Raw genomic sequence first — 16,601 nt, 5'->3', positions numbered from 1 at the left:
AAACTGCTGGTTTTGGCAGAACGAATATGGTTGTAAAATAAGGTCTTATTGCATGTTCAATCCCAGAAATCGCAGAAAGCTTTGTCTGTTCATCTGGCCAAAGTTTTTTCAGTGGGAGAAAAGTTTCACCTATTTCAAACCTTTCTTCCACTGAAAATGTAATGTCCAGATGAACCGCATCAGCTTCCTGAGATTGTAGGAATAAGCTTTCTCTGAAGGTTGTCCAGATGCTGCCTCTAGATGAGAAGCTCCTTAATGAAAAGTGGTCTGGGCATCTGGCCACGATGCCTCCGACATGCCTCTGAGGAAAGGTGTTTTGGACAAGTCTTACTAGAAAAAGACCCCAGGGCAGACCCAGAATATGCAGGAAGGATTATACTCTCAGCTTTTTTGGCAAATACCTGTGTTTCCCACCAAAGACAGGACTATATATTATTTTAATAGACCACTTTGCTCTCACAGTACAGCCTTACTTTCAACTGTCAGGCCACTGTTTTGTGGAACCAGCTGCCAGTTTGGGTCATATGACTACTTTTAAGACTGGGCTTAACCTCTTAACAACCACCATGCCACTGCCAACCCATCTGTCCACCCCTTTCCTTTTCCCAGGTTGGAATACCTGTGTCTATAAGCTTTCAATTGAAAAACTGTCAAAAATAGCCAAATGTATGAGACTTTCTTTGAAATGTAGCATCTTCTGTTTAGCATGTGGCCATACAAAAACAGAGCTCGAACCCTACACCCTTGCTGGTAATCTGGGAAAAGGAGAAGGGCTGGTACTTTTGGATGAGGTTTAGAGTTAGGACTAGATCAGGTGACCCAAAACCATCCCTTATTTGTGTTGCTATATCAGCTGCCTGGATTATACGGACTGGACTTATATAGCACTTATCTACTGTCCTGCAGCACTCAAAGCACTTTATACAACATGCCTCATTCACCCATTCATACAAGCACTTTTTTCTATGCGTTTCTGTCTTTGTAATCCTGCCCTCGTACGTCACAGCAGACGGCTGCTCCTCTCTGATTCTGGTTCAGTGGGAGGTCTTTTCCTGTTAAAAGTGAGTTCTTCCTTCCCACAGCCACCACATGTTTTCTCATAGATGACTGGGGCTTGTAGGACCTTAGCTTACAATTTAAAGGTCTTTGAGACAACTGCTGTGGTGAATTGGTGCTAAATAAATGTATTTTATTGTAATGTAATGAACTGAAATCACTTAGACAATAGTAGGCAACCCCTGCAGCCTGGACCTGGATAAGTGGATAACTTGTCGAAGATGGATGGGTAAACAGTTTAACTTAGTTCTAGTAAAAATGTGGTGAGAGGCCATACACATGAGCACAGCAAAGGCCAGCTGACTTTAAGCACAGGCTGCAGATGTATGCGTGTATCTTGTATCTTGAAACACTGCTAATACACATTTACATAAATATTATATTCCTGTCTTTTCTAACCCTTTCTCTATCAACCATCTCTCCATCCCCCGTTCCTTTACTCTCTCTCCTCTCCACCCTCACCTAGCTCTTCACTCGTTCCTCTCTGTTATTTTCCTCACCATTCTCCTATTGATTTATCTCCATCGCTCCTACATTACTTTTCTCTCCTCCTTCTGCCTCTTTTCAGCTCGTTCCTCCATCGTCCATCTCTCCATCCCCGCCCCTGTCCACGGGCTGTTTGTTCACCCATGTTACCTCTCCACACCCATCTCTTTCCAATTTTCCTACATTCGCCCCCTTTTTTCCCCCCCACACTGATGAGCTGAGATGCAGCTCTACTCATCAGATTGCCTGTCTCTCCTCCTTGCTTTCTTTAACACTTGTAGAAATGACCTGACACATCCAATCCCAGGTTATTACACAGATGTGCCAAATCTCTCTCTCTCTCCAACACACACACACTTAGTGAAAGAAAAAGCACATTCCCTGCGGCCGCTACACAGACACAAACTCACCCTATTACAGCAGTCCAAATGAAAATGAATTATGCATTCTGTCCTGCCACTTGTAACAAGTATATGATGCATCCCCCATTTCCACACAATTGGGCACACAAAAACACGTGCAAAATGGGAACGGACATGCTCATGTAAACACGCAAACACAAAACGCAGCGAAAACAAAAGCACGAATGCGTTATTGATGGAAATATCACACAAGCGCAAGCTCGTTCTTCACCAACATGTTGCTTCACACTGGGCTAATGAAACTCTTCACAGCCCTAACGCTGTGATTTCTACTTAGATGGACGCGCACATCACACAAGACCATCATTGTTTCCAGCCCTCGTGTTTACCGCAGTTTTGAATGATACGCCAACCACAACCAACCCCTCCTCCTGCCTTCCAAGTCCATACCAAGGTCGTCGGCCTCCCTCCCGGCTTTAGCATTCCCCTCGTATCCCCCATAATCCTCACTGTTTAAGCCTGAGGTACAAATACATTCTATTCAACCTGCACCAAGGGGGCTGATAATACCCAGCAGTGTGTTTGTGTATACGTGTGCATGCTTAAGTGAGGAATGTGTGCCTATATACACCTCTGTGTGTGTATGCACACGGGTGTCTGTACAGGGCTCTGTGTTAAACACCCATAGGTGCTTAGTATTCTCTGCGCCACGCGTCCTTGCATCCCCACTCTTATTTTTTCCGTCTCTGTTCTCCTCTCTCAGATGAGACTCCCAATGGCTGATGGAGAGTGGAAAGAAAGAGGGTCGGGGGGGAAAGGGGGAAGATGGAGGCATGAGCAACAAAATGCAGGTGGATAAAGTTTACACAGCGTGACTGATGATTATAAGGATACCTTGCTTTCTTTCTAACAGACAGTTAAAGCATTGCTAATGCTGAACAGGACATTATCCGCTGAGTGTCGATACACAGTAAACGTGTTAAACAGAGAGATGGAGTGCGAGGTACACCCACCTGCATTCAGTTTATCCACCTTTAATAAGACACAGCTAAATGTAACCCCCTTTAATGCTCAGGTCTACCTATTATCACAGTAAATTGAGACAAGTTATATAATCCATACTTGTGTCACACATACACATGCCTTTAGCCTGCGGCGTGCTTAGTAATCACAGGTGATTAGCTATATCCCAACAGAGAGAAAATGGAAGCTTGTAGCAGCACGAACAGCAGTTTACTCCAAACAAAATCTAATTTGGCGTCTTCTCAGGCTGCTGCCGAAATGTGTCCACGCCAGATGGTGAGGCTTGCGTGTCGTGGTGGGATCAGACATGCCTTACAACGTCCTCAAAGCAAAAAGTACAGACGGGAGTTTTAGGAAAACTAGTAAAACAAAATGTTCCGACCAAATTCCTTCATGTAACTTTGTAGACAGCTGTACTTGAAACTATTGCAGCAATTGGTCAAGAAGATTGTGCAACAGATGTGATAACCAGAAGTGGTAGAGACTGAAATAATTAGTGGAGGGAAAAACAGCTAGAGGTCTGGACTCAGTGGAACTCGTTGGGAAACAGTTTGCAATGCATATGTATATGCATTGCATTCATGTGCAGTACCTTTATAAAGGAATGCTGCAGAAGTTCTGATCACAGGCCAAAAACAAAAAAGCCTTTTGTTTTTGGAAGTCAAAGCAGTGATTTGTCAACTTGATTTTCACTTTTGAGAACTACACAAAGTTGTAGGGAGGCAAAGTTGACCATTTCCATAATCTAGAGGAGGTATTAGTAGCAGTAAAACTACTAGAAAGAAAATACAATGGGTTTTTCCACAGTAGGGACGCTGGTTGCCCCAAGCTATGTTGTGAATAGCTGCTAGCACTTGAGCCACACTGACACATTTTAAGTGTTTTTCCATTACAATGCAAGATATGGTTGATTAAGTAACAGAGGAGTGCTGTATCTGTTTGTGCTATTGCATTACACAGGTCTAATCTGATTATTCTAATATAGATTTCACCTGGGTGAATAAGCATACACTAAATTCATTACATTTCCTTTAAGGTTCTCGCAATAATAACATCCCAAAGAAAGATGTGGCAAGTAAATATCCAAAGCAATGGTTAGCAATGAATCTCTACAGTCGGGCTGATTAAACTGACTCACCATTGTTACTGGTGGTACGGATCATTTGCTCATACCAGGCGCTTTTTAGCTAACAAAGACATTTACAATCATAATCTGACAACATGTGATAAACATAACGTGCAGTCTGCTTACTTTTAGATTTGTTTTTTTTTAATTGAACAGCTTGTGGTAACTACAGGTCAGCTATACTTTCAGAAACAGATACTGCAAATGTTCTATCCCTGTAACTAAAATATAAACAAGTTGATCAGCAAAGGCTAATTTTGGATCTCAGGATAGCGGTATATCTTTTTCAAGGGTCAAAAAAATATATATATTTGCATTGTCTGATCTAAATTTTAAGGAGAAATATCAGGAGACAATTTGTTTACTAGCTATATAGATATTATCTGAAATATTATTATTATTATTATTATTATTATTATTATTATTATTATTATTCAATTTTGAGGTTTTATCTTTATTTTCCTTGTTTCTGGTGAGTTGCTCTGGTTTCCTCCCACATCCACGGTGACTGTAGGTGTGGGGACAGATACAACTTTGAGCTGTCAATAACAAAAAAGTACTTTAAAAGTACTTTACAGAAGTTAGTCCAAAGCATGCATAATACTAAACAAATACAGAATCAATGCTTGACATCATAACCATCTAACACTGTATTCAATAACTAGCTTAATGAAAAATGAACATCCTATTAGTTTACTATGAATCTTTTACAAAGATAAATCATAATTTGAATCACAACATGCTTTTGTGTTTATTTGCTGGTGTGCCAGTGTAAACATAATGTAAATTATGTTGGCTTTGCATCAGCTCTAACTTAGCACAGCTCTGATACAGTAGATTAAAGCTGATGTCTGCTAGTACCAAAAGAAGCTAAACTTGAGGCCACAAGTGTCCTTTCCACTTAACGCTGGCCATTTGAGGTTGTTGGATTCAACACTTATCACAAGCGCTGCACAGGTACATTGGCATAGTTATAGGTTATATTATAGCATTAGCTGATAACTTAGCACTATGTTCTCTCATCCAAATATGGATGAGCTAATGCTAGAAAGCTTGCTAACTAAACTTGCTAGCAAATCCAGATATAACTTCTGACTCCAAACAAAACCAACATGGTACCAGTCAAATTGCCAAAACCAATGAGTGGCATCACTATGGCTATGGAAAATATATATGTATGCATTATATGTAAAAATTCTGTTTAATCTCATTGCTAACATAGTAAAAGGAAGCTGGTAGTTTCGACAGACAGAATGACAGGATTGGAACGATATTTAGCAGCATTCAAACACTTGAGCCCTGTGCAAAGATATCACCCAGCACAGAAGATATTGTGACATCAAATTGGCTTAGAGAAGTAATCTTCCTCACTGGGCTGTCAGTCAGTCTTCATTATGAAGCTCAAACAGTGCACATATTCAATTTGACAGTTTTTGTGTGAAATTTTGAGTGTGCCAAATTACATTTCATTAGACACACAAATTACAGGCATGAGGAAAAAAAGGCCCTGTGCCCAGGTTTCTGCAATCATGGAGGATACTTGACCTTAAGAACTGTTTAAGTGGATAGAAATATGAATAAAACATGAGAAATGGCCATCACATACAAAGAATCAAAAATAATTATATGGTTGGATAGGTGTTTTGCAATTACATCGCTTGCTGAGAAGAAATGAAGTACTGCTAATGCCAAGTGACAGCTGCAATTTCCAAGTGGGAAAACATTCCTATGGTATAATTTTTGCAGACTTAATTTTGAGGGGATTGGAAGAGAGGGCAAAAAGTAATAAAAGAAAAAAAGGCAGTTTCAATAATAGGTAGGAACATCTAGTTACATTTTAAGTCTATGTGCAAATTTAGAATTTAGAAAAAGAGATTTTAGATCTAATTAATCTGTAACTGACAGACGAAAAAGACTCTGGAGATCAGCTAAAACTCGAAAGTAGGTTCTTAAGACACAAATATCTGTGCATTATGACTGCGGTATGCATAAAATACAGTTATAGTTTGTTATAACAAGGTCAACACCAGAGCGGATTATTACACCATTACTTCACCACACGGCACGAACCGCGAACTGCTTCTTGGACCGCTGGATGTAAATCATGTCTTGCAGAGACACTCAATACAAACATAATTCCAAGACAGACTGCTCACACAGAAAGAATTCTTGTACAAGAACCACAAATATCGGTGGCATTTGTTCATGATAGTTTAAAGAACTCATGTTTTATATTTTGCTTTGTCAGAGCCCAACGTCAATTACAGTCTGCTCTTTTTGTCTTACAAGTTGGAAATCGTTAAAAGAGTTAAAAGCATTTGAAATGATTGTTTATTTTCAATAACTTTGCTTTGCAAGACCAACAAGTTATTATTTGCTTTCTTTGTTAACATTCACCTGGTACCTTTGAACTGGTGTGAAGCTGTAAATCAAATCCTCATATTGACTATATACACTATACTGCCAAAAGTATTCACCCATCTATCTTCACACATATATGAACTTGAGTAACATCCCATTCTTAATCCATAGGGTTTAATATGATCTCAGCCCTTTGGAGCTATAACAGCTTCAACTCTGAGGAGGCTCTGTGAGGTCAGAGAGTGATGATGGGTGAGAAGGCGTGGGTTGTAGTCTTCGCTGTAATTCATCCCAAGGCTGCTTTGTCAAGTTGATGTCAGGACTCTGTGCAGGCCGGTCAAGTTCTTCCACACCAAACTCACTCGTCCATGTTTGCAACATGAAATTGTCCAAAATGTCTTAGTATGCTGGAGCATTAAGAGTTCTTTTCATTTGAACTAAGAGGCCAACTTCTGAAAAACAACCACACACCATAATCCCTACATCCACCAAAATTTAAACTTGGCACAGTGCGTTCAGACAAGTACCGTTCTCCTGGCAGCTGCCAAACCCAGACTTGTCTGTCAGATTGCCAGACAGAGAAGCCTGATCTGTCACTTCACAGTGGGTGTGTGTGAAATTTTACGCCACTTTGTGGCAGAGTTGCTTCAACTTTTTAATAATGTCATGGCCCTGGGTCATGTGACCCAGTATTCTGAGTTTCTTGGTGTTTTGTTATTCTTTTTAGTCTAGTTTCATTTCGGTTTATCTAGTTACATTCTGCCATGTTTCATGTCCAAGTTTTCTTTGTTTGTCAAGTTCAAGTCATGTCTGGATTTCCTTATGTTTCCTGTTTTATTTTGAAAGAGTTCTGTGTTATGTTTAGTTTCACGTGTCCTGTCATTATGTTAATTGTTGTCAGCTGTTTTCCCCATGTGATTCTGCTTCCTTTGATCTTTCCTTATGTGTATTTAGTCTGTGTGTTTCCACTCAGTCAGTGTCAGATCGTCTGTTAACCTCACCACAGTTTTCATAGGTTTACTCCATTGTTTCTCTGTGTTTTCTAGTTTACTCAGTGTTCATAGTTTGTCATAGTTTTTCACTGAGTGTCACAGCCTTTTTGTTAACACAGTGTTCAGGCCTCCTTAGTTTCCCTAGTTCCTTGTTTTTCTTCTTCAATCAGCCAATAAAGGCTCGCTTTATTTTTGAAACTACGTTTTGTCTCCACCGTGTCTGCATCTGGGTCTACCTCTTTCCTCACACTGGCGCACCCCGCCGTGACAAATAATGCCACTAACAGTAGAATCTTTGTGGAATATTTAGTAGTGAGGAAATGTAACAACAGTTGCACGGGTGGCATCCTATCGCAGTACCACGCTGGAATTCACTGAGCTCCTGAGAGCGACCAGTTCTTTCACACATGTTTGTAGAAGTTGTCTGCATGACTAGCTGCTTGATTTTATAGATCTGTGGGCACGGATGTGATTAGAACACCAGAATTCAATGACTTTGATGGATGAGTGAATACTTTTGGCAATATAGTGCTCCTGTTTTAATGTTTGCAACATAAAACACATTTGCATTAATTTTGTTACAGTGTTGTGGAAGCCAAATTAATTATTAATGACCCAAGCTACAGATGTGGAAGCACATTTATACTAATTTGCAGTGCTAACAACTGGCTATAAGAACTCTGAAGTCACTCCTCTGTGGATTAGGATAATAAAATCTGTCAACATGCTCATACAAAGGACAGCTTCACACACAGCAAGTAAGCTTTGACTAAAGTGAAGTTAATGGAAGTTATTTGCCATTGCCTGGTCCCACATATCACCATTTACTAATCCTACTGTAAATGCAAAAATTACATTTGCAATATCTGCAGCACATAGCACAGAGTTTATTTGGGGAACTGAGGGAGCTAATTTCTTGGAGTACAAAAAAGGAGAATGCAATTACTGTCTACTTTGTTAAGATCTGTGCAAAATATGTAATTAGACCTCTTTTAATTGTATTGTCAAATGAAAGCAATTTTGACAGTCCATCCCTACCATCTGGACCTGTTTTAGGTTGCCTGTGGCTCAGCAGTTAGAGCAGGTCGTCCACTAATCAGAAAGTTGGTGGTTTAAACTTGGCTGTCCTTGAGTAGAAAAGCGCTATATAAAAAAAACTACATTCACCATTTATTTGGGGGCCATCTGCATTGACTGTATGTAAAAGATGGATTTAGGCACTGGCACCTCAACTTTGGCTCTGTTGTTCTTTTGGAGGCAGAAGTAACTGCATTTAGATGAAAGGAGGCTGAGATATCAGCAGAGGTTGGTTAGAGGGCATTTCAGAGCTGATTTCATTTTTCAACGCTCCATGTGGTCACTGGCCATCTGCAGTGGTTGTTAGCTATAGGTTTCACTGTGGAAGATGCAAACTGGTGAGGGTAATTGATGTCTTATGCTGTCATTCGTCCCCACCACCTGACAATGCAACATTAAAACTTTTATGTGGTATAAAACTTGCCTGTCTATGAGTGCGTGCAAACTAATGTTCAATATAGTAAACCGACAGTTCACTGATAACTTGTTGTGCACTTATCAGTTATGTACTGCAAAAATATGGGGTCTAGCAGCACCTCTGAGGTGGCCAAAGTCAGGAGGAGCATTAAAGGCATTTGCTTATATCTGTTGCAGTAATGGCTTAGGATGAACCGCATAACTGCAGTATTTACCACTATATCTGATCTGAATGTCAGTGTGGTGTGCGTGTCATCATGGTTACAGCCTCTATGGAGCATGTTATGAGCCACGTAAGTGGTTGGACGGAGCTGCGCTGCCAGCTGATTGATGCTGGGCGGACCGGCTCTAATGCTGTCTGGCTTGCAGCATACAGAATGTGACACTGGTTTGGTTTGGAGAATATTGATCTCGAATGGTTCTTGCCGAGCGTAGATATGGGGGCCTGTATTGATGTTCACTATGGCTCTCATTTCAGGCTCATCTCACCCTGCCTCTGTGTTTGTGTGAGGGCGTGTGCGTACGTATGTGTGTGTGTGGGGCAGCAGCAGTGCCGGAGGCTACTCGAGTGTGAAATCGCGTGACGTTTTCTCCATTGCGCTTCATTTAGCCACACATCGCCCATCTCTCATTCCTGACAAGTTTCTTAACTGCTCCAAAATGTGAGCGCCTCAGGGCGGGGAGGCCGTGTAGCCCCGTCAGTGTACAATGAAGTGTGTGTGTGAGAGAGAAAGTGGGTGTGTGTTTGTGGGGGCTGAAGCGAGAGTCTAATAAAGCTAGCAGCTGCCATGGAAACCAGGGCAGAGGCTAACTCATCCTCTGTGTCTAGGGACCCATCAGGGCCTCGGTCATGGTGCAAACACATGCATGCACACAGAGATACACATATAGACACAGACACACAATCAGGTACCAAAAGCATGGTAAATGACTCTTACTGGGAGGCCTCTCGTACACGCTCTCATATAAACAGCAGACGAAGAGCCGTGAAATAAGCTATGGCACCGCAAGAAATGGGAAAGCAAGCTGCCTGTTCAAGAGCCCCTGTGACTCTGCTTCGTCTGTCTCACACAGACACACACACAAACACACACAGACACACACACACACACACACACACACACACACTGGTAGAATGACATGAGAGTCAGGATGGCTTAAGATGCTCAATATCCAGCTGTAATCCTCTCCCCTTTCTTATCAAAAGTGTGTGTGTGTGTGTGTGTGTGTGTGTGTGTGTGTGTGTGTGTGTGAAATAGGTAGATACGAATGACAGCAAACTCAGGTTTTGACGACATGACAGCAGCATTCTCCATGTGGCAGGTTTATTGCATTTTTAATCTCTGCTTACATAAACCCTCAAACCCTCAACATCCAACACACGGACACGGACATGCGCACGCACACACACACACACACACACACACACACACACACACACACACACACACACACACACACACACACACACACATATATATATAGACATTAGGCACACACTTCATCATCTCTCCCTTCACTGTCGCTCACACAATGAAAAGGGCAGCGGAAGCCAATCAAAATGATCTCTAATAAGAATATTACCCATCATGCTATTTGTGTGTGTGTGTGTGTGTGTGTGTGTCTAGGTGTGGGTGGATGGCTTGCCAGGCTTCATCTGACATTTATAAAATGAATTGCAGTTCACATGCTGAGGAAATGGCGCACGTCTACGCGTTATGCGATGCAGGTTCTCCCCCGGGCTCGTGCTTGACAAATCTCATATCCTCGCCGTGGACTGAAACCCCAGCACAGAATTAGGCAATTGCAATTGAAAGTGTGATTGAAAGGTGGATGTTGGTGGAGGCGACTCCGAGTGCCACTCTGGGTGTCACTGAGGTGTCACGAGATAAGGAAAGATGACAGCAGTTAAGGCAGGCGACTGACTTGTTTCCTTAGCTGGGCTGCAGATTCTGTTAGGTCAGACGAGTTCAGACTCAAACGACCCCGGTGGGGAATATCAGCTCGACGTGTCAGGAGAGGACGCAGAGACGATAACTGTAAGACAAATAGTGAGCAGAGAAGATGATTATAGAGAAGAAAAAAAGCTAGCCTTGCTTCTTGTGTCATGTTTCAGTAAACAGGCGATAAACTTATTAAAAGTGCTTTTCAAAGGCCTTCCAGTATGATCTGCCAAAAAACTAAAACTTCAGAAATGTATTACATGAAAAACTGAGGCATAATTGCGAAGCTCCTACTAACTGCTATAATCTCAGGGGGGGTTGATAAAGCCTACGTTATAAATGACTAACTGAAAATGGCATTCCCATAGACTTGAACCCAGCGCGAGAACAAAGTAAGCCACCCACCACGCCTTATTAAGAAAAGAAGAAAGAGAAGCTTCCAGGGCAGCATTTCACAGAGAGTGAGTCCAAGTTTAAAAACACTGGGCACATATTGTTCTTTGATCACAGAATGTGATGCAGTGCTGATCAGCCTCTGTGGAGACAAATATGAGATGATTTTCTACAGCAACGCTTTAGGATATTACATAAGGCAGGTATTCATACCACACTTTTCTCCCATCCCAACAGTGAGAGCATCAGTGGACGATTCCTATAACAGACAGAGGGTGAAAATAATTACATAATATAATGGCGTAAAACCAGATTCATGCTCCAAAGAGGATGAACTCGATGTCTGTCTCTACTGTCACCCGTGCCTCTCTTCACACAGTGCAGGGTTTTAGCGTCAGTCTATAGAGCTGCTAAATTATGGTCTGTATTCTGTTCAGTGGGAACAGAGCACACTGCACTGCTGCAACAATGGTAGTCGTAATTAGCATTTTCATGTAAAATGGTTGAAGGCATACTGGGAATACTTTTATAATCATTAAATGTTAACACTTTCACACTCTAACACCTGTAACAATACATGTTAGGAGAGAATGTGCCATTCAGAAGGTTAGCTTGTTGGACACGATTCTATTATGTTTAAAGGCAGTTATTGTAGCTCTCACGCTGAAAAGAAAGATGGATGTATTTTATTCTATTAAAACTTTTCTGATTATTCCTTTAAAAATTGAGAGTTACAGATTTGCACTGGTTACTTTGTTTCTATATATTTCTGCTAATGTACATTTCTGTAGAAATAATTGCATTCAGTTTTATTTGCAGCAAGAGCCTTCTTTACTGTACTACTACTTTACTCTTATAATTATAGTAAATTATTGTATGGTCTCTACCTTGTTGTAAATAATTATTGTAAATATTGAAAAAAGGCAAAAGTTATATTACACACCTTAGATAGACATGCCTCAGAACAGTTACCTGACTCTACTATGGACTGCGTCTAACAGATGAATGGCTTACAAAGACTCCATATTCTGCTTTAAGTAACTAAGAGCAATTTTAAATGGGTTTAACCCTTTAAGACCTACCATAGAACCAAGTACGCCAGAGGTTATATTATAGTTTTACATGCTGTGGAGCCATTTTTGGGAGCATTTCAAGTTGCTATACATCAATACAACCATTACAGCCTAGATTTTCATAATATGTCTGCATTAAGTGCATAGTAATTACATAAATTGCAAAAAAAGTGTAATAAACTACAAAAAAATTGAAAATTGTTTTTGTTTTTTTAACATATATTTCTAGTTAGAGAAATTAAGAGGCTTATCCCTCAAAACTGTAAATACAAAAAAGTTGCACAAAATAGTTTCCCACCACAAGAAATTTATTTTGAGTGTCTTCATAGTTTTATTTTTGAAATACATCAATTTTTATACACTGCAGGAAAAATGAAAATAAATATTATAGTGCAAATTTGCAAAAAAGCAGCATATGCATCAAAATAAACTATTTCCAGCAGTGCAATTTGAGTCCTAAGCATCCCAGAAACGACACAGAAAGTCATAAAGTCAAACATAACTTTTAAAAACACCAGTATAGGTTCATGAGGCCCTGATGGTAAAAAACTACATTTCCACAAAAATGACACTTCCGGGCAGGTCATGGCGGACATGCGATAGTTCACGCTGACGTCTATTCCAACATAGGAAGTGTTATGAACAGCTGATCGGATCGGTGTTTCTGGAATATTATGTTTTTTAGTGCTTTTTATGCAGTTTTTGTAAAGCTATATGTGGAAGGAAACCGTGACCTAGATCAAGCTGATGGCATAAGATGTAAGCACAACTCCTCCGGTTTCATATGCAAAAAAAATTATTGCGCTAGCTTACGTGGTTGCAGAGCTACCGGGATTTAAATGTAGTTGCGCAAAACGGAGCGTGCCCACTCCGTTCAGTTAAATGGGTTCTGAAAACAAACAGCTGAATGGGATTAGAAATGGACTTGACACTAATCTTTAGTAAATATCTACTCACCTGTCTGCTGCTCTGCCTTGGTCAGTTTCAGTGGATGTGTTTCAAACTGGCAGAAATATTTAGGCAAAAGTAATCAAGTAAATAAGTCGGGTGAAAGGAATGGATGAGAGGTTCCAATGTTGAGCTTTTCCTTTCCGAGTGCAAATGTACAAATGCAAAGTGCATTTCAACTATTGCAAAGAAATCACTTCAGAATCATTCAGTCAGGTTTTTGGTAACTACTGGAGGCTCTTATTGGCTGAGGGGTCGCAAGACAAAGGAAGCTTTGAACCATTAATTCACAGTACACGCGATTTAAAAACCAGTCCATATACCATTTATATGTCCACATATGCATTTCCCTGTGATTTTTCAGTTAGTCTTGTATATGATTGGGTGTACGTATGATGAGGTCAGGAATGGTTTTTTTTCTGTTTGGTCTTTGGGTTTCAGTTAATACTGGATACTGTCACTCACCAAGCACATCTCATATTCATTCTAAACACAGCCACTGCTCCCACAAACAAATTAAATCCCTTCCTATATGCCGCGGTGCTTTTTCCTCTTGGGTAAAGAGAGTGTGGCACTAGAACTACTGCCATATTTGTTGGTTGGAGTCTGATTATTTACTCTTGCACCTGTTCGGTAATTTCGAGGCTTCAAAACAATCCTGCTTGCGCTGAGTCGCTTGGAGTGGCGCAGCTGTGGTTTTACTTTTGTATTTGTTATGAAATTGCACCTCTTACCACGAACACAAGTGCAAACAGGTTTTTTTGTTGCTGTTTTTTCAGATGGCTCATATAAAGCCTTTTGTGTGCTAGTCCTGAGTTGAGATATTTCAGCTTTAGCCTTTAATGTAAGACTACACCTACGGCTATGGCTTAACATATTCAAGCTTATCACTCATTAATGGACTAAAAGCTGTGAAAAATATACAGGGAGTATTTCAGTGCAATGTTTTGTCTTCTACTTTTTTCTCTGATAAATGGTAAAAACCAAAAAAGCAAAATACATATATTGTGTATACACTGCACACTTTCTGACAGTTTAATAAGAAAATCGTAGCTCTAGCACAGATGCTGAGGGAGAAAGGGAACCTATTTTTGTTTCCTTTAACATTTTTTCCAATGGATAGACTATGGGTCAGCCTGTACGAAGCAGGTGTCCAGTCCATTAAGCCTTCACAAAGGAATCTGGGATCTTTAACTAGTCTTTTCCCAACTCATTAATCCCTGGTGTGATCAACAAAGGAATAGATTCCATGACAATGGGTCCAGTAATGACTCGCTGATAAAACTGAATGTGATTAATCACCCTGCTAACAAAATTAAAACAAGTGAATTATCATTATCATCACTGATTATTATTATTAATCAAAGACATTATTTTAAAGTGGTAGCTTCATTTGCAATTTGTTCAGAACAGTATTTGTTATTGTAATCACAACATTTATGCTTTGGGTATTTCACTCAGTAGAAGCAACTTTACTTGTTGGCTATTAATTTAAAGTGGTAGAGCTTTTATAAAAGGGTCGCAGGGGGCTGGAGTCTATCCCAGCCATCATAGGGCGAGAGGCAGGGTACACCCTGGACAGGCCGCCAGTCTGTTGCAGGGTGAACACATAGACAAACGACCATTGGTGCCCACGTTTGCACCTATGTAATGTCTATGGGCAATTTAGAATTACCACTTAACCTAACCCCACTAACTGCATGTCTTTGGACTGTGGGAGGGAGCCGGAGTACCCGGAGAGAACCCACGCAATTATGGGGAGAACATGCAAACAAACAAGCCAGGTGTTAGAATCAAACACAGGACCTTTGTGCTGTGAGGCAACAGTGCTAATCACCGCACCACCGTTTTGTATTCTCGGAAACACAAAACCAAATTTTCCCGTGACTTAACTTTGGTTTGTCTCCCTTCCAAGGTCATGTTTTAGAGCATGTGTGATTCAGCACTGCTGCCATTTCTAGATCATCCTGTTCTGGCACCTACACTTGTGCGTCTGCATAGCATGCATCTTCTTGGAATGATGTATGTAGAAACAGTTACTCTTCTACTTCATTTTCATTTGCCAGACGTGGACAAAGAAGAGAGACACAAATCTTTCAAGATGATTTAAGATTGTGTTTTTGTGTTTTCACTGTGCTGCATGCTGGAACCAATCCAATCTCAGTCGCCGTGTGCCAGTCGGTGGGGTTTTGTCTCTGGTCTGGTTCATTTTTGCTTGTTGCCTGCATCCTAACCCACTACATTAAGGCATCAGTGAGATGGATTTGTCAGTACCAACCCTTTACTGCTCAGTACCAAATAGTTTTCAGTCACTTAACCTAACCAAACAAAAGTAAGTGCAAAACACAAAGATGTCAAGAAGACAGACCACGACAAACCTGTGTCTATCCGGTCTTTAAGTCTGACGTCATTAGTCATTTCCGGGTCCAAACTCCGCTTCAGGTCCCAAAGTCAAACGAACACCGCGGCATCACTGAGAGTTACAAACTATCTAAACTGTTTCATCTTTAATAAAATCATCAGTGTTGCTGCTTTACCAGGTGTAACAATTAAGTTTAATTAAGAATCCATGAAAACAGAATTTATTAAATTTAACGTAGTTAGAAGTTAGCAGGAAGTTAGCTCGCTAGTTTCCACCTAAACATAACATATCATGTTCTGACTGAGGGATTTCTGAAAAAATTAAAACATTCAGCTCTGCTATCCCTTCATAAATAAATGAAGACAGAAAACTAAACAGCAGTGACGTTTCTAGGGTTACTGAAGTTTGGCTAGCTGGTATATAATGATGTGCTACGTGCTACTTAGCTAGCGACACAGCTATGCTAGCATAATATAAACACATTAGCACAGTGAAGCTGGAGGATGAACGCTAACCTTTTTCCACTTGATGAAAGGAGAACAACTGAGATAATCCATCCACAATACGAGGTTAGTCATTAATATACTGCTGCATGAGCTGGGCTGTAGTTACATCGTAAGGTTTTAAAAACTGAGCTATGAAATGAACAGTGGTAATAAAAACCGAGAGAGGCCGACAGTGATCACTGATTTTTTTAGGGGCTTGTTGAGATTAAATAGAACATAATACAAAACATTAACACATGTTAAAAACACAACAGCCTTAATAAACGCAGAGTAGTTTGGACCCAGAAGCAGGGTTCATACGTCATCACTTAAAGACCAGATTGCCATTACATGCCATCCAGCCTCCTAAGGCAGACTTTTTTTTGTCTCTAAAATAGGAGCATTATTTCTGGATGGCCAGTATAGCTGCAGCTGGTCAATAAACGAAGAGGTGAAGGCAGCATATGATAAAACAGGATCATATTTTGATGTGGTAT

The 16,601-nt window shown here is 40.5% G+C and overlaps 1 long non-coding RNA gene across 1 annotated transcript in view; it reads right to left on the bottom strand.

The window, feature by feature from the left end:
- Positions 1-16,601, bottom strand: part of LOC146519166 (uncharacterized) — a 246,573-nt gene extending 229,972 nt beyond the window's left edge. Inside the window, exon 1 of the long non-coding RNA XR_014874239.1 lies at positions 15,059-16,601. This is a non-coding gene — a long non-coding RNA (uncharacterized LOC146519166). The remainder of the gene's footprint in view (positions 1-15,058) is intronic.

The sequence above is a fragment of the Neolamprologus multifasciatus genome, chromosome 5 (genome assembly GCF_963576455.1).
Source record: "Neolamprologus multifasciatus chromosome 5, fNeoMul1.2, whole genome shotgun sequence".
NCBI classification, from domain to species: Eukaryota; Metazoa; Chordata; class Actinopteri; order Cichliformes; family Cichlidae; genus Neolamprologus; species Neolamprologus multifasciatus.
Note: the sequence above shows the minus strand (reverse complement) of the source record. Positions and strands in the feature narration are given on the sequence as shown.